The sequence below is a fragment of the Mastigoproctus giganteus genome, chromosome 6 (genome assembly GCF_048544385.1).
Source record: "Mastigoproctus giganteus isolate SK-2022 chromosome 6, ASM4854438v1, whole genome shotgun sequence".
Taxonomy (NCBI): Eukaryota; Metazoa; Arthropoda; class Arachnida; order Uropygi; family Thelyphonidae; genus Mastigoproctus; species Mastigoproctus giganteus.
Genome location: NC_143580.1, coordinates 177,842,636 through 177,864,583, shown reverse-complemented (window position 1 = coordinate 177,864,583; position 21,948 = coordinate 177,842,636). Strand labels below are relative to the sequence as shown.

The 21,948-nt window shown below is 37.7% G+C and overlaps 1 protein-coding gene across 5 annotated transcripts in view; it reads right to left on the bottom strand.

The window, feature by feature from the left end:
• Positions 1–21,948, bottom strand: part of LOC150084775 (striatin-3-like) — a 751,872-nt gene that overhangs the window by 466,199 nt on the left and 263,725 nt on the right. The window lies entirely within an intron of this gene.

Here is a 21,948-nt window from a genome sequence, read left to right as displayed (position 1 = left end):
GAATACCAGACAATCCTAATCATACAGCCAATACGCTTGATCTTTTTTTCACAAACAACCCTTCTAAGTACAAGTTCGAAGTGAGAGGTCCTTTAGGCACTTCAGATCACAACTTGGTGATTGTTTCTTCTCCAATGGAGCCTTTATCTCATGGCTATTCCAAAACCCCATGTTGTTTGGCATTACAAGCATGTAAAATGGGATAACCTGCGAGATTTCTTTTCTTCTTTTCCTTGGTCGGATTACTGTTTCAAAACTTCTGATGTCACTATTTGCCAAGATCGTGTCAGTGAAATTATTCTTGCAGGAATGGAATTCTTTATCCCACACTCCACTTTAAAATGTCATCCTTTATCTAAACCTTGGTTTTGCAATAAATGTACTAAGGCTGTTCAAGAGAAGAACATTGCATATCGTAATTGGCTTGTTTCTAATTCTTCAGTTTCATTTTCTGCCTACACCAAAGCTCGCAACAATTGAAAAGCAGTTATTAATCAGTCCAAACTAGAGTTTGAACAAGCTAAGAGTAGTAAACTTGCTTCTTGCCCTAATGGTAGCCGAGCATTCTGGTCTCTTGCAAAAGCTATTGGCCGCAACTTTTGTCCATCTCTGCTCCCACCTCTGTCCAAACCAGATGGATCTGTTGTAACTTCAGCCAAGAATCAAGTTGACCTGCTAGCATCCCATTTTTCTTCCAACTCATATATTAATGATCTTGGTAAAACACCTCCCACCATTCCGAACATGCTCCATTCAATGCCTCCTGTGGTCTTCCATTAAAAGGATGTCAGAAGGATTTTGATGATTCTTGATGCTAAGCAAACTCCAGGTCCCAATGATATTTCTCAACTTGTTCTCAAAGCCTGTGCTCTTGAACTTACTCCTATTCTTTGCCACGTTTTTTCACTTTCTTATTCCAAAGGTGTTTTTCTCTTCTGCTTGGAAATTTGCTCATATCCAGCCAGTTCCTAAAAAGGGTGACAAATCTCTCCCATCCAATTATCGTCCCATTGCAATTACCTCTACTTTTTCTAAAGTAATGGAGAAATCAATTAATCGCCAACTCTTAAACTACCTAGAAACCTTCCGTCTGATCAACGATCGCCAGTATGGATTCCATCAGTGTCGATCCACTGGAGATATTCTGGCTTATGTTACCCATTTATGGACTAATTCAATGGAAAGGTTCAGTGAAACACAACTAGTTTCTCTTGACATCTCAAAGGCTTTCGATAGTGTTTGGCATAAAGGACTTCTCAACAAGCTTCATCTTATAGTATGCCAACTGTTTTTAGAAACGATTATCCAGTTTTCTCTCTGATCGCTCACTAAGAGTGATGATAGATAGCTCTCTGTCGTCTAACTTCTCCACTAATGCCAGTGTCCCCGAAGGTTCAGTTCTTTCCCCCACTCTTTTCCTCTTGTATATTAATGTCCTTCTTCCACTGACTGGAAATCCAATTCATAGTTTTGCCGATGATAGCACATTGCATTCTACTTTCCATTTTGAGAAACCTTGCCCTGCTCAATCAGCTTTAAATTCGATAGGAGGGAGTATGTGATGAGAGCCTTGTCGATCAATTCGGCCCTGGAAAGACTGTGCAAGGCTCAAGGGGTAGAATTTTTTTCAGCCTGGACTGTACTTGTTAACAGGAGAGAGAGAGATTGCTTCTACAGGGATGGGATACACTTAAATAGAAAGGGTGCAAGAATATTTGCTGATGCTATCGAGGCAGTGTTAGGTTTTTTTTTTTTTTTTTTTTTGATTTGGTAGTTGTTGGCGCATCGGCTTCTGTGGCCATATTGCACCTCCCAAGGTTTTTGCAGTACTTTGATCCAAGCCCGAGGCAGGAATCGAACCCGCAACCTTTGGGTTGCCGGGCAGGTACTTTACCCACTCGGCTAGCCCGGTCGGCACAGTGTGAGGTGGGTCGGAGAACTGCTAGCTTGGGGGGATACAAAGACAAACAGATTAACAGTAGCCACTGGCAGAGGTGAAAGAGATTCTTGCACTGCTTCTATTGGAATGAGCAGAAGCCTGAAAAACAATATGCAGGATATTTCAGAGACTGCTGGAAGTCATTGCGGTACAAGTAAACACATGGGTTGTGTTAGGGTGGCTAAGAATAGAAACAGGTGCATGTATACTTGCATGTACACCAATGCTAGGAGTTTAGTAAATAAATTCGATGAATTTGAGGTTTTGCTCAAAACATCAAAGGCAGATATTGTTGGGATATCAGAGACATGGTGTAACAAAGATATAAGGAATGCAGAACTGGAATTTGGGGAGTACAGCGTCTACAGAAAGGATAGACAGGATAGGAAGGGAGGAGGGGTTATGCTATTAGTTAAAAAACACATAAAATCCAAGGAAGTGAAGCCAGTTGACATCGATGGACAGGGCAGTGTCGAGTCAGTTTGGTGTGACATAAGCATGGGTAAATCAAAATTCGGAGTAGGAGTGTGCTATAGGCCTAATGACTCTGATGAGTATAAAAAGAAACTGTACAGGGAAATAGAATGGGCCAGTAAATCAGAGAGTCTTATAATGGGGGGGTTTAATTTCCCAGATATTGACTGGAATTTGTGGGTTGGTCACTCACACACTAGCAAGGCTTTTGTGGATTTATTGGATGACTGTTTTCTACACAAGCATGTTCGGGAGGCAACTAGAGCGAGTAATACTCTTGATCTGATTATCAGTAGTGATTCTTCATGCATTAAGAATCTGCAGATAAAGGAACCACTAGGTGGCAGTGATCACAGTGTGCTGAAGTGGGATTTACTCAAGGAGGTAACTACCATCAGAGGTAAAGGGAAAGGTTTCTGCTTTCGTAAAGGCGACTATGATGGGCTGAGACAGTATTTAAATTCTATACAGTGGGACCAACTGATGATGTTACCAACAGCAAATTCAAAATGGGAAGAATTCAAGGAACTAATCTTGGAAGCTACTAGGCTTTACATACCAACCAAGAAATATTGTTCAAGGTTCAGGCCTAAATGGTTGTCAGGTGAACTAATGAGACATATGGCAGAGAAGAAAAATGCATGGGATAAATTGGTCTGTAACCAATTCACAAAGGAGATTAGGCAGGCAAAGGCAGATTATGAGAAATCCTAGGCAAAGGATGCAAAGAAAAACAGAAAAGAGTTCCTTACCTATTTAAACTCAAGAAGGAAAGGGATGAATCAGATTGGTCCACTGGATGTTGATGGTTCAACAGTTGAGGATCCTGCTCAGGTGGCTAACAATCTAAACAAGTATTTTGCATCTACATTCACACATGAGGAGTTATTCAGGAAGGGGAATGTCGTAGGTGAAGTAAACATTGGCAGTGAGCTAGATAATTTTCTAATAACTGAGAGGAAAGTGAATGGAGAAATTGTTGAGGATAAACATAAAAAAGGCACCCGGGGTGGATGGGATCTATCCAGTTATATTAAAGGAGGCAGCAAAGGAAGTAAGCAAACCCCTAGCTATAATTATGAGAGCTTCTTTGGACTCAGGGGAGGTACCCATAGACTGGAGATGTGCAAATGTAACCCCAATTCACAAAGGAGGATCAAAGGCTGACAGAAGTAATTATAGACCTGTTAGTTTAACTTCGGTTCCAGGAAAATTAATGGAGGCACTGGTTAAAGAAGCACTGCAGGATCATCTGGACAATAATTCAGTTATAGCTCAGATACAGCATGGCTTTGTTAAGGGCAGGTCTTGTCTGACCAATTTGATTGGATACTATGATGTAGTCACAAAAGAACTGGATGCAGGGAATAACTTTGATATTGTATATTTGGATATTAGAAAGGCTTTTGATACTGTTGCACATGGAAGACTGCTGCAGAAATTGGAGCTGTGTGGCATTGGAGGCAAATTGTTGCTATGGATAAAGGGATGGTTGAGTGGCAGAAGACAGAGAGTGGTAATTAATGGACACTGCTCATCGTGGACTAATGTTATTAGTGGAGTCCCTCAGGGTTCAGTGTTGGGTCCATTATTGTTTTCTGTATTTATAAATAATATTGATGATGGTATATCAAGCTTAATGTCCAAGTTTGCAGACGATACAAAGGTTGGCAGGGTTGTTAAGGACACTACTGATGCTATGCTGCTGCAACAGGATCTGGAAAGGTTGAGCAGTTGGGCTGAGAGGTGGCAAATGAAGTTTAACATTGACAAATGTAAAATACTACATATGGGAAACAGTAACCCCAGATCAACGTATCAACTCTGTGGTACTACGCTGACAGTGGTAGAGAATGAAAAGGACCTGGGGGTAATTGTGCAGGCAGATATGAAGTTTGCGCAGTGCAGACGAGCTGCAAGAGTAGCTCATGGTGTCTTGTCAATGATATAGAGGAATTTTTCTAGCAGGGATAGGGATATGATTATTCCCTTGTATAAGGCATTGGTCAGGCCACACCTTGAGTACTGTACAGGTCTGGAGACCTCATTTCAAGAAGGATGTAGAGCTGCTGGAACGAGTACAGAGAAAGGCAACAAGATTAGTGAATGGAACAAAGGGTTGCTCTTATGAAGAAAGGCTTAAGTTTTGCAAATTAGAGTCTGGAGACTAGGCATCGGCGAGGTGATCTGATAGAGGTGTATAAGGCTTTGAATGGCTTGAGCATGCTCAATACCGATGGGATTCTTCCTCTTGCTCAGAATAATCACCTGAGAGGGCATAAATTCAAATTGAGGAAGGACGGATGTCGGATAGATGTGCGGAAATTTGCCTTTAGCCAGCGGGCAGTTGGTTTGTGGAATAGAATTCCATCACTTGTTGTTGAAGTTGATAGCCTAAACAAATTTAAGGCTCAGATGGACAGGTATTTTGAACGAACGGAGGGGTGAAATGGGAGTAGTGGTTGTGCTTTTTTTTTTTTTTTTTTTTTGGCTGATGCTGAATAAGCTTGCTTTCTTGCATCATGCTAATATCGTAATTGGCTTGTTTCTAATTCTTCAGTTTCATTTTTTGCCCACACCAAAGCTCGCACCAATTGTAAAGTAGTTATTAATCAGTCCAAACTAGAGTTTAAAAAAAAAAAAAAAAAAAAAATTCTCGAAAATCTGCTAACAATTCCTTAAATGCCAATCTTGAGGTAATTCTCCAGTGAGACAATGACAGCATAGTTGATTTCAACCCTTCTAAAACTCAGTCTTGTCTTATATCTTGCAAAAAGGATTCTTTTGCTCCTATGCTTATCTTCAGTGACACTCCGATTTCTAGGCAAAATGATATATCTCTTTTGGGGATTACCCTGACTTCTAATCTCTCTTGGCACAAGCACATTACAAATATTGCTTCCTCTGCATCTAAAAAACTTGGTTATCTCTTTCGCTGTCGCCGTTACTTTTCCTCAAAACAGCTGCTCACTCTGTATAAATCCCCCTGCCATGGAATATTGTTCCCATATCTGGGGTGGTGCTCCCAAAACCTCTCTCAGGCTTCTTGATTCCATTCAGAAGAGGGCAGTTAGGTTAATTAATGATTCTTCTCTAACAGAGTCTCTCCACTTGCTGTCTCATAGACGTACTGTTTCTGCTGCATGCCTCTTCTACAGATACTTCCATGGGCACTGTTCTTCTGAATTGGCTTCTATAATTCCCGCTCTCTCTTTCAAAACAGTCTGAACACATGCCGCCACCAGCCAACATCCATTTACTGTCCAACTTCAAACTCACAGAACCAACTTTTCATCTTCCTCGTTTATTCATTCAACTGCCGTTTTCTGGAACAACCTTCCTTGGTATATATTTCCTGAAAATTACAGTCTACAGAAGTTCAAGTCCAATGTCAACAAATATCTTCTTTCGACTTCTCAACTTAAGCATGGTACTAAGTACTATAGGTTCTAATACCTCTCGTGTTTGAGGTTTACATTAAAAAAAAAAAAAAAAAAATTTCCAGGTGTCACAAAGGTATCCTACAGAGAGAGAGAGAGAGAACAGAGTGTTGTTTTGATATCTCATGTGCATCATGGCAGCAAACCTGAGGCTGAAGTAGGAGGGTAAAATACCAGAAATCGTCACATTTTAAATTTCTACAGAAATGTATGCAGCTATTGTTATTTTAGATTTCTTCAGAAAGATGGAGAAGTAGGTAAAAGAGTTGGATGAGTTGTGTTCTGCATAGAATATCAACTAGAATACTATTACACTGGCCCATGGTGATTTTTATTTGGGATAAATTTACATTTGGTATTTCTTATTACAATAATTGCAGGCAGTAATATGCAAAGAAGGCTTTTCATAAGAAAAAAATGACTATAATAAAAGATTGCACACAAAACAGCACATTGCCATTATTTTTCTTTTTGAGTCATGCAGAATTTTCACATTGTGAATGTCATAGGTACCTTGGTAAACAGAGATGAAAAATTTCAGATTTCATGTTTATAATATTCATTACATATACAGGCAAAATTAATAACAATATACATTAAACACTGCAAAACTTTGCACTTTATAATACAGAATGCTTTAAAACCCATCACATTAAAATTTTTAAAAAATCTGGAAATATTAAGAATTCAAGCAGAAAAAGAGTGACATTTCTTTCTTTGTTTTTAAGATTCTCAGGACTATCTTGTTCTTTCACCTTTTTCTTAATTTCCTCAGCAGAATAAACTTGCCTTTGCAATGAGTTGCTTAGGAATTGCACTACTTTGAAACACATGGCCTCCCCAAAATTTTAATTGGACATTTCTTTAAAATATGAAATAAATCTGACAGCCTATTTCCAAACTGATCCCTCATCAGACATCACGTGGTCTCTAGTCACACAGGACGAAACAGTTGTAAATCAGTTCTTCGATGTGAGCTGCCATACAGTATACAAATTAGTTTTCAAATTTGCAAAGCTAAAACTATCAACTGAAAGCAGTGCAATACCAGGGCAACTCATATCCATATAATGTGAATCCTGCTGTCAATAAAAATAGGTGAAAGGTCAAGATACTCACATTATAAATGTTATTTAAAAATGCAAATAAGTTCAGTTGTTTGTGCTTGATATTTCTGAAATGTGCTTTACTTAAGCTTCTAAACCGCTTTGTACACCTCCATAAAATCCAGAAAATTTTAAAATCAGACACATTTCAATCCATGAGTGTGCCAGCTTTTAAAGAAATGTTGTTGTTGTTTTTTTTTTTTTTTTTTTATTATTATTATTTTGTTTAATTAAACCCAAAACACAAAAGGTATCAGAACCTATAGAAATTAGTACTATGCATGGGTTGATGAGAAGATGAAAGAAGATACTTGTTGACATTATATTTGTATTTATGTATGTTGTAATTTTCAGGAAATATGTGTGAGTGAAGGCTGTTCCAGAAACAGAGGTGGAAGGAATAAATGAGGAAGAAGAAACGATAGTTCTGTGAGCTTGAAGTTTGACAGTAAATGGATGCTGACTCGTTTCAGAATGGTTTGGAAGAAAGAGGGTGAGTTACAGGAAGGCAATTCAGAAAAACAGTGCCCATAGAAGGGATCTACAGAAAAAGCATGCAGCAGAAACAGAACATCTATGAAATCAAGGTTGATTAGTTAGTTGCTGTTTTATGGCACATTGACAACTAAGGCCATTATGCACCAAATTAGCTATGAGACAGAGTAGAGAGATGTTATAAGAGATAGGTCATTGATTAACCTAACTGCCATCTTTCAAAATACCTGAAAGAAGTTATCGAGGCACCGTCTCATATAAAGGAACAATATTCCATGGTTTGTTATTGTTATTTGGTTTTTAGGAGCATTAGCAACTAAGGCCATATTGCTCCGGGATATGCGGTGGTCATTCCCTGACCTTTCCGCATCCTCCGTATTTGGTGGTGACGGGCTCGAACCCCGGTCTAATCAAGAAGCGTGTTCTACGCACTGCCGCTCCTTCCCACCTGGCTACGGAGGCGCCATATTCCATGGTAAGGGATTTGTAGAGTGAGTAGTTGTTTAGAAAAAAAAAGAGTTGGATATTCGAGAAGTTGAAGATGTTTCCTGCAGTTAAGGTTTCTCAAAGTGGAACACAGAATGCAATGTGCTATCATCAGCAAACGTTCAAACAGTCAATGGAAGAAGGTCATTAATATACAAGAGGAAAAGAGTGGGGGAAAGAACTGAGCCTTGGGGAACACCGGCATTAGCAGACAAGTTAAAAGACAGAGTCGTCTACCATCACCAGATAAGAGAGAAAACAGGATATGCAATTACAAAATATAATTGGCAAATCATAGGTTGGAACACACAAACAAAATCAAAAGCCTTTGAGGTGTCAAGAGCAACTGCTTGAGTTTCACCAAACTTTTTCATTTAATTTGTACACAGATGGGTAACATAAGACAGAATATCACTAATGGACAAACACTGATTAAATCTATGCAATCATTGATCAGATGGAAGGTTTCCAGGCAGTTTAGGAGTTGAAAAAAGGTGACACAGAACAGGAGTAAGCTCAGGAGCACAGGTTTTGAAAACAAACAGAGACACACCATCAGGATCTGGTACTTTCTTGGCATCAAGGCTGTTCAAAATTCCTCTGGCATCCTTTTGAACGAAGACCACAAGAAGCACTGAGTGGGGTGTACTGGAAAGGGTAGAAGGTAGTTTACCAAAATCATGAATACATGAGTTAGAAGAAAAGTTGGATGATAGCAGCACAGCTTTATCTTTAGCTGAGGTAACAATAGAGCTATCAGGTTTTAACAGAGTTAGGAGTAGAGATGGTCAAAAGTTGCAGCCAACAGCTTTGGCAAGAGATCAGAATGCTCAACTACCATTAAGATAAGTAAGTTTTTCTATTTACAAGCATAACAATTGTTGCAAGCTTTGGTGTAGGGAGAAAATTAAGCTGGAGATCTGGATGCAAGCCAATTGTGATATGCAATATTCTTATCTTGAACAGTCTTGGATCATTCTTTAGAAAACCAAGATAAAGGGCAAGATTTTAAAGTGGAATGTGAAATACAGGATTTCATCCCTACAAGAATAATTTCACTGACACAAACTGAGCAAACACTGACATCTGAGGATTTCAAACAGTAATCCAACCAATGAAAACAAGAACAGGAACCTCGCAGATATCTTATTTTGCATACGTGTAGTGCCAAACAACATGAGATTGAAAAGGCAACGAGAGAAAGGCTCCACTCAAGAAAATACCATCACTAAGTTGGGATTAGGGTGCCCAGGCCGGCAGGATTTTTTACACACACACACACACACACACACACACACACACACACACACACACACACACACACACACAATATATATATATATAACTCAAAAATTAAAAATATTTGTGTGTGAGGAATGTACATACAGGAAATTCCCCTTTTATTCTCTAAATAAACTAAACTAAACATATCATAAAACTTCTTAACAATTGATATAAGTTGTAGCATAAATCGTTCATCAACTTATCCTAATAATTTTCAAATTATTTGTTGACTTTTAGAAATCGTTGGCATGATCTTTTGTTTACTACAGCTGTCACTAGCTAAATGATGCCCGTGTGAGCCATGATGTGACATACAGAACTGCATCAAACTCTTTCAATGATTCTGCCATTAAATTAATAGTATTAGGTAACTTGTGGTCTTAATAAATAGAAAATTTCTCTTAACATCAACAAAATTGTACACAGTGCTGATTCTTCTCTCAGCTTCTGCTGAACTAACAGCATTTACATTCAAAATAAAATTTTTGTGCCCCTTATAATACTGTCTGAGACTTTTATATATTTAATACCTCCATTATCAACAAAGTCGCAAAAATCATTTATTGGAATATCATATTTCAGTAGTTGGCTTAATTTTAAAAATTTTTGTTCTCCTTCAATTCACGGAACTCTGCAAAGTTTATTTGGCCATTTCAGGATTCAATAAATTTTAAATATTTTAAAATTCATTATATTTTTCACTTTCATCATCAAACAACAAATACATTTTCATATACTTTATGAGACAACCTATCAGGTTTTCTCTTGGAATCAATATTTTATGTTTTGTTTCAAATGGTATATCATATTTATTACCTTTTTATTTCATCTGCTTCTCTTTCATATAGTTTCCTTTATTTAGTTTTATATGTTCAATTTTTTTTTTTTTTTTTTTTAGGAGCATTAGCAACTAAGGCCATATTGCTCCAGGGATATGCGGTGATCATTCCCTGACCTTTCCCCATCCTCCATATTTGGTGGTCATGGGTTCGAACCCCAGTCTAATCAAGAAGCGTGTGCTATGGACTGCTGCTCCTGCCCACCTGGCTACGGAAGCACCAAATATGTTCAATCATTTTTTATCATTCATCAAATTAATCTGACAGCTTTAATAACTGAAACATTTCTTTCTTGTGAAAAAAAAAAGTACTGATATCTCTGTTAGAATTTGATTTGTTAAAGTCAAATTTCTAAAAGAAAAAAATTTCACTTTTCAAATTTTTAACTATTTCCATTTGACAGTTTATATTAGAGTGAATATGCAAGGCTTGATACAATTTCCGAACAGCCTTTGCAGCTCTAGCACTTAAGGCTGCACATCAAGGTCCAAATATTCTTTTCATTATTTCAATTTCTAGTACTTCAGATATATTATTTATGCTCTCTGATTTTTACTTGATGCATGATAGTTTTCTTTTTTTTTTTTTTTTGATTTGGTAGTTGTTGGCGCATCGGCTTCTGTGGCCATATTGCACCTCCCAAGGTTTTTGCAGTACTTTGATCCAAGCCCGAGGCGGGAATCGAACCCGCGACCTTTGGGTTGCCGGGCAGGTACTTTACCCACTCGGCTAGCCCGGTCGGCCTGCATGATAGTAAAAATAAAGTTTATAGAGAAAAAGTTTAAAGTGATTTACATCTTTTATTGTATCATCAGGAGGTAACTAAATATAGTGATTTAGGGTGCCAAATTAAACATCCGGGGAGTTTCTAAATTTCCGTAAATGGCTGAAACTCCAGACTTTCTTTCAAGCATTACACTGGAACCTTCTGAACAAAATCCGTTGAAGTTTTTGTTAAATATTTCTCACTGAAGCCATTTACCTTGACCACCAACAATAAAGTTTGATTATTAATTTCAGCGGTTATTCTTTCCAGCTCCATGAGATCAACAAAAGCTATTATACTATCTTCAGAATCTTGAATTTTGCATTTTAAGTAAACGATTGAAACACTTTTTTATGAAACAGTTGAAGCTTCGTCAATAATAACTGAAATTTTACTTTCTTGCTTTATAAGTTTTCCAAAAAATTGTTTTATCACTTCAGAAGATATATGTTTTGCAACAAGCATAACCATAAATATATGGTGGCAATCATAAGCACATATCAATATTATTTTTTTTTTTGAAATTCTATTAAATATATCATATCAGAAAATGGTTAATTAGTTTTAATTATACAATAGATAGCATTAAATTCTGATGGTACTTTTAAAATGTTTTTCGTGAGCTTTATTACACCTCTAACAATTTTTTTTTTTTTTTTATTATTTCAAATGCACTATAAAACATTATAAATCAGTTTTTACACTATAAAATAATGTAAAACTGATTTATAATGTTCTTTTAATTTTTTGTACACTGTTGTACAATTGCATGTACACTAACGCCACAAGCATTGTACATAAACTTCATGAATTTAAAGTACTGATTAAGTCATCAAATGCAAATGTTGTAAGGATTGCACAGGCATTCTGTCACTCAAACTTAAGGGATGCTGAATTTTAATATGTGGAGTACAATGTATATAGGAAAGTGAGACAGGACAGGAGGGGGTTATGCTCTTAGTTAAGAAGCATATTAAATCTAAGGGAGTGCATCCAGTCGACGTGGGTGACCAGTGCAATATTGAATCAGTTTGGTGGAATATAAACGCTGGGAAAACTACCTTGGGAGAAGGAGTGTATTATAGGCGTAATGACTGGGATGAGTATAGGAAACAGCTATACAGGCATACAGAGTGGGCCAGTAAATCAGAATCAAGTTCTAGTCAATATCTTTCTAGATATTGACTAGAACTTGTGGGTTGGTCAAACACACACTAGCAACGCTTTCGTAGATTTATTGGAAAATTGTTTTCTGCAGCAGCATGTTCGAGAGACAACTAGAGGGAGTAGTACTCTTGACCCAATTATCAGCAGTGATTATTCATGCATCAAGAATCTGCAGGTAAAGGAACCACTGTGTGGCAGTGATCACAGTGTACTGGTGTGGGATTTACTTAAAAATGTAACTACAATCATGGGTAAATGGAAAGGTTTTTTTCTACAATAGTCTCAGAGAGTTTTTAAATTCTATACAGTGGGAACAACTGCTGCTGTTATCAACAGCAAATTCTAAATGGGAAGCATTCAAGGAATTAACCATGGAAGCTACTAGACTTTTCATATCAACAAAAAAATACTGTTCAAGGTTTAGGCCTAAATGGATGTCAGATGAGCTAATGAAGACGTGGCAGAGAAGAAAAATGCATGGGATGCATATAAATTATCAGGAGATTCAGAAGCCTGTGGTAGATATAGATAAGTCTGTAATCAAATTGCAAAAATTAGGCAAGCTAAGGCAATGAGAAGACTCTGGCAAAGAATGTAAAGAAGAGCAACAAAGACTTTTGTGCTTATATTGATAGCAGAAACAAGGGAATGAATTGAATTGGGCCACTTGATGACAATGGGTTATCTGTTGATGATCCTGCTCAAGTTACTGAACATAGTATTCAAACCGAACATAGTATTCAAAATGTGGCCTTACAATTGCCTTCTTGAGTATTGTATATAGGTCTTGGGATCTCACTTTAGGAAGTGATGTAGATCTGCTGAAAAATGCAGAGAAAGACAACCAGATTATTGAAGGGAACAAAAGGGTCCTCTTACCTAGAGAGGCTTCAGTTCTGCAAATTACAGCATCTGGAGAGTAGGCACTTGCACGGTGATCTGATTGATGTGTTTAAGGCCTTGAGTGGATTGAATAAGCTGAATGTGAATGGAATTCTTCTTCTTGCTGAGACTACACATCAGGAGCATAAAATTAAAGTTGAGGAAGGATGATTACACAATATGTGTGCAGAAGTTTGCCTTCAGCCAGCAGGCGGCTGATTCTTGGAACAGGTTACCATCTGTTGTTGAAGTGGATGGTTTAAAAATATTCAAGGAATCACTAGACAAAGTTTTGGAGAGTATGGATGGGAGAGAAGAGCGTGTGTGCGAGTTTCGTTTCGTTTCCTTCCCTTTTCCCTTGACTGACACAGAACACTTTTTTGCTGCTTTGGTAGCTGCAGATAGAAGCATAATGTTTTCCACTTCCCTATAAACAATGTGGGGGGGGGAACATTCTAGAAAGGAAAAATAATAATACAGTATTTTAATTTGACATTACTCATATGTTTTATTCATAATGCAGAACCTATATTACAATCTTTTGGCATACAGGTGTCAAATAATTTATCCCGACAGCTTGAGATATGAGAAAGTCAGTTTTCCATATTTCAGACAATAAAACATATTGTCAACTGATTTCACTCTTCAATGTCGTGGCAAATATCAGGAACAAAATTTCTCTGTAGCCCCTGCTCGGGTACCTTTAATAATTTTTTTTTTTTTAATTTGCTCATTTACTAATTACCCATTAATTGAATGATTAAGTACGATATCTATATATAAGTACTAAAAAATGCAAGAGTAAAGAATATGACCATGATAAACACAGCATGGCTGCCAACTTTTGACTTTAAAAATTCTTGAGATCAGGTTTTATAAGCAGGAGGAAAATAAGACATTTTTGGAACAAAACAAACAAAAACCTTTTTTTTTAAATGCACAAGTGATTCCCAAAAACATGGTTTTTCAGAAAAAGCAGGGGAAGGCTTAAAATCCACACTGCACTAAAAATTAAAATTCACTGGCAAAATACACATTTTATATTAAAATAAAGCTACAGATTGTTTATCAGTACAATATGCTTGTACACACTGTTTTACCTAACATTTTTCAGTCTGTGAATTTTTGTTTGGATATTCTATTACACATTACTTATTTTGACTGCACCAAGAAAGATATTATTGCAGAATTTGTCCTCTTCAGAAATGTTAAGCCAGTTTTGCTCATAACAATGGCTCAGCTATCTAAACTCAGCTGTCAGGGATTTCTGAAGTGTCACCAGAAAAAGATCTGCAATTGTTTTTCTTTTTTTCTAACCTGGCTAAATATTCTCTCAGACATTGCTATAAGGTACCGTTAAAATGCCAGGAACCATTTGGGATAATCTGTTATATTTCAAGATTCCTTGTGACTGCTCAGTTTTCCAACCAAAAACCATGTTAACCAAATCTTTCTTCTTTCATAATAGCATCAGGTAGGTTCTCATACTGAAACTGACAGAACTGTTGCTGCAAAACATCTTTTATCTTTAAAGACACCAAGAAGTGGTAGAAATATGCCCACTAAAAATTAAAAATTTGGAAATGTTGCACTACAAATTGATGAAATGTGTGCTACCCTGGCATTTATGGGAATATTTTTTTTAATAGAAACTGAGGTCCCTGTTTAACATATGGCAGTAAGGTACTTCCTTGCTGGAAAAAAAAAAAATATATATATATATTCTCCTGTTGTTTAGACTCTCCATGATCTTAGCAGAAGTGACAATGATTAAGTCAGAATCATCCTTCTGATTTGGTCTTCAATGGTAATCAACTTCAAAAATATAAACAGAAGATTAAAACACTGTTAGCATAATAAATTTGGACATAACAATCTTCAACATATCTAGGAGTTATGACCACAGTATGTGATGTGAGAGGTGTTGGATTGAAGAGCTGTGTGGGGATTTTCAAACGTTGGCATAACATTGAAAAGAATCATGCAACCTGCTTAACTGAATCCAGAAGAGAAAAACATAAACAGACTTTCTACACAAGTGAAGATGACATGCCAAGAATTTTAACAACTAGCCTGGATGGTTTAGAATTCAGAATTCTTTACCAATGAGTTCTGAATTCTTTTCCTCTTTCAAAAGTTTCTAATCATGAACTGGATTCAAACTTGAGTCAGTGTCAATCACTGATTCAACTTTGATTGAGCTTATTGTACTATTCATTTGGCAAACCTGAAAAGTGCTCATAATTATTTTCTAACCACTTCTACCCTCTTCATTAAATAGATTTGTCAAAGGCTGCCAATGTTCAATCAGTCAAATTACACGTTTAACCAAAATGGGGAGGGGGGGGAAGAAAAACATGCTTAAAAATTGAGTTCAGAGGAGTGTGTTATAGGAGCCTAATGACTCTGATGAGTATAATGAACAACTGTACATCAGTTGTTCATCAGATTGTCTTATAATGGGGTATTTTAACTTCCAAGGTATAGACTGGAACTAGTGGGCTGGTGACTCGCTAGCAAGACTTGTGGATTTATTGCATGACTGTTTTCTAAAACAGCATGTTCAAAAGGCAACCAAAGGGAGTAATACTCTTGATCTGATTATCAGCAGTGATTCTTGATGCATTAAGAATCTGCAGATAAACCACTAGGTGGCAGTGATCACAGTGTACTGACGTAGGATGACTGATCTATCAGAAGACTGATAAAGTCGAATAAGAAACAAATTGTGGATAGATATACCAAAGCCAGAAAACAGCATTTAAGTATCCTACAAACAAACAAACACAAAATGCAGGGTCAATGGCTGACCAGATTCACCATGCTGCATCTGAAAATAAATTTGATCTGATCATCTCATTTGATCAGCTGTATTTAAAGCTACTGATCGCTATTAAGTAGCCTTACTGCCAAAACAACAATTCCCTGGAGCCCAAAGTCTGCAGCTATTGCTGTTCTTAATCCAAAATGTCACAACAGTCCATTCACTGCTACTCACACATGGCATGTGCTCTCATATTAACTCTGAGTTTGGTCCTTTCTTTTTTAATTTCTCTGTACTTTCAAATACAGCTAAATTAAAAAAGCAGGGACCATGAAGAAGGTATTTAAGATATGGGAAAGAATTAACCCATATCTTTAATACCTTAACAGTGTTTGTTGTTTTTTATTTGGTTTTTAGGAGCATTAGCAACTAAGGCCATATAGCTCCAGGGATGTGAATTCCAATTCAGCCTTATGGAACAGCCATTCCACCTACTCACGGGGTGAGCAAAGAGAGGAATTTATTAACAGGTTTTAAAATACATCTGTCATCATGCCAGTCTCCATTTTTTGTTTTACACACTAGTTCAAAATAACAAAATGGGATGCATTCCAGGAACAAATAAGCAGTATCTTTTTCTTAACTTTTTATCTTTATACTTTCTACTTCTACTTTTTCTCATTCGTAAAGCTATTAGTGCAATATGAGGGTTATAGTGCAATACAAATGTTCCTGATGTCCTTAATCTCTTGCTATCTTTGCCCATTTTTTATTTTTATTTACACTTTTATTCCTTTCCTATCCTCAATTCACACCCTTGCCTTATACCATTTGCTTGCACTAAATTTTAAACTTTAAATTTTATATACATATTCTTCTTAAGCTATATATATTTTCTCAATGGATTTATTCTAAGCTGCATCATTCGCTTATAAACACTTCTTTATGCTCTAGTTTGCACTAAAAACAACTATTTTTATTTTTCTATTTTTATTTTATTACCATTATACAGCATTAATTTTGTTGGTCTTAAATCACTTAAATTTATTTTGCTATATATAACTCTCATAGAATATGGACAAGGTAGTCCCAATGTGTTGGGACTAACTTGTCCATATTTTGTGAGAGTTATACTACTTTACCCCTTTTTTTGATCTCACTCAGTTTTATTCTTAAATTTGCTTATCCTCTACAGGTATGGCGAAGTATAGAAACACAGTCCTTGATACGTGATTGGGTGTAGTCCCCTGAGGAAGTACCTGATCATGTATAAATTTTTACTTTTAGCTAACATCAGATTTGAATTTTATATTTGCTCTACCCCCCTTTTTTTTTTTTTCCTATAACCAAAATTACCCACCCATATCTGATGCTGGCCATTACTTCTTATTTTAATTTAATAATTTCTACTTAATCATTTTTTGCTTTACAGTTACCTTTTCTCTAATTGGCTTTTCAATTCAGCCTATAATTTTGCTTAATTCATTATAACAAATATGATTTTCACATTCTTTCTCTTTTTCACACCTACAATATATCCTTTTTCTGCTATTCTTCTCCTATTACTTATGGCATTTTGTGCAATTTACAGTTCCATCTTCAAATTTTTTAACAGGCCATTTAATTCCACCTTTCGTGCATGCATGCAAGGTGGAATTGCTGAAACCTTGTACATGCTGAATATGGTAGGGGTACAGTAATTGGCGATGTAAAATTCACCACACACTGCTATTACTCTCTCTCTCTCTCTCTCTCTCTCTCTCTCTCTCTCTCACACACACACACACACACCTAGCAAATCATAGTGTCAAGTTCACACACTGCAAGCATCTAAGGCTTGAGGTTCGGCATTCATGAACACAGTAAGAGCTGTCCTGGGCAAAGCACACAACCTATCAGACCTGGAAAAAGGCATGATCATTAGCTATCAGGCCAGGGGTGCCAGAATTTCCAAAACAGCAGACTTTGTGAAATGCTCACATGTTGCAGTGGTAAAAGTGTATCAAGACTGAACGAATGGGACAGTTTTGATGACCCGACATGCCAATGTGGAGCGCCATGCACTACTGATCCCCCAGAGGTGAACATCAGTTGAAGCGGTTGGTCAGGACCAATCAGCACGCTACTGTTGCTCAACTGGCTGTCCAGATGAAACATGGGGCCACCAGAAAGGTCTCCAACATGATAGTGCAGCGAACCCTGTTGCGTATTGGGCTCTGGAGCAGATGTTTGGTGACAGCATCCATGCTGGCAGCAGTTCATCGCAAACAATGTTGTCAGTTTGCACAGCAATACCGACACTGGACCCCGGCCAAGTGGCAACATGTGGCCTTCTCAGATGAGTCACGGTTTCTGCTCCACCGAATGGATGGACAGTGGCATATTAGATGTGAAGCCTCCAAGAACAGACAGCTGGACATGATTGTTGGCAGAAGGCAGGCCAGTGGGGACGGCATTGTGGTCTGAGGAATATTTTCATGGCATGGCTTGGGTCCACTGATACCTCTGGACGGCACCCTAAATGCAAATGGTTACCTATCAGTCATCGCAGATCAGGTACATCCATACATGTTGACAGGGCCGGATTTACGTATAAGCAAAATAAGCAGTAGCTTGGGGGCCCCGGAAAAAAAATAATAAAGAGATAATAAGTATATTTTTTAGATTTTTTAAAATTAAACTTTGGGGGGGGGACGCAAAAATTGTGCTTAGGACCCCTGCAATACCTAAATCCGGCCCTGCATGTTGACCGTGTTCCCTGGGGACAATGATATCTATCAGCAAGACAGTGCACCATGACATGTTGCCAGACTTGTCCATGAGTGGTTTGAGGAACACAACAAAGACTTCAAGTACTCCCTTGGCCACCGAATTCCCCAGATCTTAACGTAATTGAAAATCTATGGGACAACCTTGATCGACACATCAGGCGATGGATCCTCCACCAAGGAACCAACAGGAACTTGGGGGTGCAATGCAGTCTGCATGGTCAGAGATACTCCTAGCAACCTTCCGCGGACTTATTGAGTCCCTCCCACGGCAGCTGGCTGTGGTGCATGCTGCAAAAGGTGCATATTCTGGATACCATGTAGGCGGTCATGATAATGTGAATGGACCCTGTGTGTGTGTGTGTGTGTGTGTGTGTGTGTGTGTGTGTGTGTGTGTGTGTGTGTGTGTGTGTGTGTGTGTGTGTGTAAGGTGTTTCAAAAATGATGATCAATAATTTAAAGGTGAAAAGTAGAAACTATAAGCAAAAAAGCTCTAGTGAACATCGGGCCACAAATGAACTGTTTTCGAAATAATACACATTTTCTGTTAAGATCCGCCACTGACAATGGAAGCACTCTGGGAGGGTAGTTTGTATTGCTGAAACCTTGTACATGCTGAATATGGTAGGGGTACAGTAATTGGTGATATAAAATTCATCACAAACTGCTTTTACTCAGTACTAGGGCTTACAATACCCATCAAAATCTTAAAACCGGTGTTTCGGTATTTTTAATTTATGAAACTGGAATACCGGTATACCAAAAACAAACGTTTTTCTCAATAAATTTTGATGACAATTAGGTACAATAAAGCAAGGAAAAAAACAAGTGCTGTATTTGAATTCATGTTTTAAATAAACTTTTATTGCAATAATAAATATTCTGAAAACAATCATTAAAATACAGTTATTCTAAAAACAATAAAATACATATTGTTACTGCAAAGTTTAGTTATGTTTAAGCATTCACACTACCTGTCCAAATAAAATGAGCTCTTAAGAAACATAAGCAAGCAATAGTATGATTGTTTAAAATGGATCTAATTTTGGTACATACAGTATTTGATTAGCGGCAGAAAACGCCCTTTCGGATTCTATTCTGGTACTGAGATAATCGTAGAAGATCTCAGTCCATATTTTCTACACTTTGAACTTTTTCAGCAAAAATAGTTAAAAGTATTTCATTAATTTCCAACACAAGTACTTCTTTTAAAATCTCATTGGAGTCAAGCAATTTCTTATTTTGGAAAGAATTTGCGGAACACAGATGTTCTGTTCCATGTTGGTCTTCCATGATTGAATTATGTTCATAATTTTCTGAATGAGAAAAATGTTTTATTCAGTGAAGTATAATTTTCACTATAGTATCTTTACTGAGTATGGGAGAGAGCAAAGAGTGCAGTTAATGAATTCTTCACATATATAAATGAAAAGAGCAGAAGGACAAATCACATTGAACTCTTATGTAATGGACGTGGGACAGTATTAAATACCACAGCTGAAGAACAAGTCACTTTGCATCGATATTTACATAAAAAAAACCCTTTGTGTCAATGAGATATTATGGAAGTGAAGTTGAAAAAAAATGTAATTAATGATGTTGAAATTTCAAATGATTATTGAATGAGAACTTTCAAGCCTACAGTTGAGTAAGGCTCCTGTGGTTGATGGCATATATCCTTTAATCTTAAAGGAGGCAGCAAGTGAGTGCATTGAACCATTAAGGCTAGTTACGAGAGCATCACTAGACTCAGGAAAGATTTCGTTGGATTGGTGTAAATTGGAACATAAAGGCAGGTCTAGGAGTGTCACGGGAAATTACTGACCAGCCAGTCTAACTTCAGTAGTAGGGAAAATCATGGAGGCAATGATCAAGGGTGGAATTCAGGATCATTTAGATGGAAATGGATTTTTTCTGTAGGATACACAGCATGGTTTTGTAAAGGGAAAATCATGTTTACTTAATCTGGTTAGCTATTTTGACAGGGTCACTCAAGAGCTAGACTTTCGGAATAATTTCGACATTGTTTATTTGAATTTCAGCAAAGCATTTGACTCAGTCCCACATGAGTGGTTACTTTATAAGATGGAGCAGGCTGGAATCATAGGGAAAATCCTTAGATGGATAGCACGATGGCTTGAGGGCACCAGGCAGAGGGTTGTGATAAAGTGGTTATTCCTCAGATTCGGTTGATGTAAGAAGTGGGGTTCCCCAAGGATCAGTACAAAGGGTACTAGGAAAGTTTTGCAATACAGCTTTGTTTATTTAATTTTTTCAAAGTAATTTCCTCTACATTCAATACACCTCTCCATCCTCCGAAACCAATCTTTAAACCAGTTCTGCCAAGTTTCACTAGGAAGTAAAGCACACTCGTTGTCCCAAGCCCGTAGAAGGTCCTCATCACTGGAAAACCGCCTCCCTTTTAGCTTCATTTTCACATGCGGGAACAGTGCAAAGTCGCAGGGAGCAAGGTCTGAACTGTAGGGAGGGTGCTCGAGACGTTTCAGTCCTGTCGTGGTCAAATATTCGGTGCAGGCTTTGGCGCGGTGAGCTGGAGCATTTTCGTGATGGAGGTACCAGGTGTCCATTCTTGACTTTGGCCGCAGGTTCTTCATAGATCCAATGACTTTAGGCAGGCATTGTTCAGTATACCACTTAGCTGTGACTGTCTTCTGCGTGTCCAAAATGACACGTTCCACAATTCCACTCGATTTGAAAAATACAGCTATCATTTTCTTCTTTACAGATCGGGATTTTCTGACAATTACAGGTGTGTCTTCATCATCAAAGACCCAAACTTTGTTTTGAGCCTTGGTCGGCAGATCGTAATAGTACAGCCAAGTCTCGTCACCTGTCACGATGTTGTTCACATGCCGAGATTGTCCCTTATCAAACTTTTTTAACATCTCCCGGCACCAAGTCACACGTCGTGTCATCTGCTCTTCAGTCAGTTGATGCGGCACCCAGAGAGAACAAAGTTTCTTCACGTGCAAATGATCTTGCAGAATCGAACGAATTGCTGGTGCATTTAGGCCCAAAGTATCCTCTATGTGTTGGTAGGTCACTCGCCTGTTTTCGTCAAGCATTTTCCTCACAGCAGTAACGTTTTCCTCCGCAACTGACGTTCGTGGCCTTCCCGGCCTCTCAGAATCCTCCAGAGTGAAATTTCCCCTTTGGAATTCTCTATACCACCTGAATATCGTTGTACGATGTGGACAATCATCATCTAGTGCAAGAGTCATTTCTTCTAAGCACTGGTCTATGGTTAAACCACGCACGAAATTATACCGCAAAACTGTCCTTATCTCATTTCGTGACCACGATGCCATCGCAAGCACTTTACACTCTCACTACTAATGAATAACTGAGCCCATCGACTTGGCGCGGCGGCTACTATGCACGTATGAACATGTCTCAACATGCAGCAACAAGCAGCTTCCTGTGATTCATTGTTGCGTCATATTGCAAAACTTTCCTAGTACCCTTTGTATTGGAACCACTGTTGTTTTTGATTATCTTAAATGACATCTATGAAAGG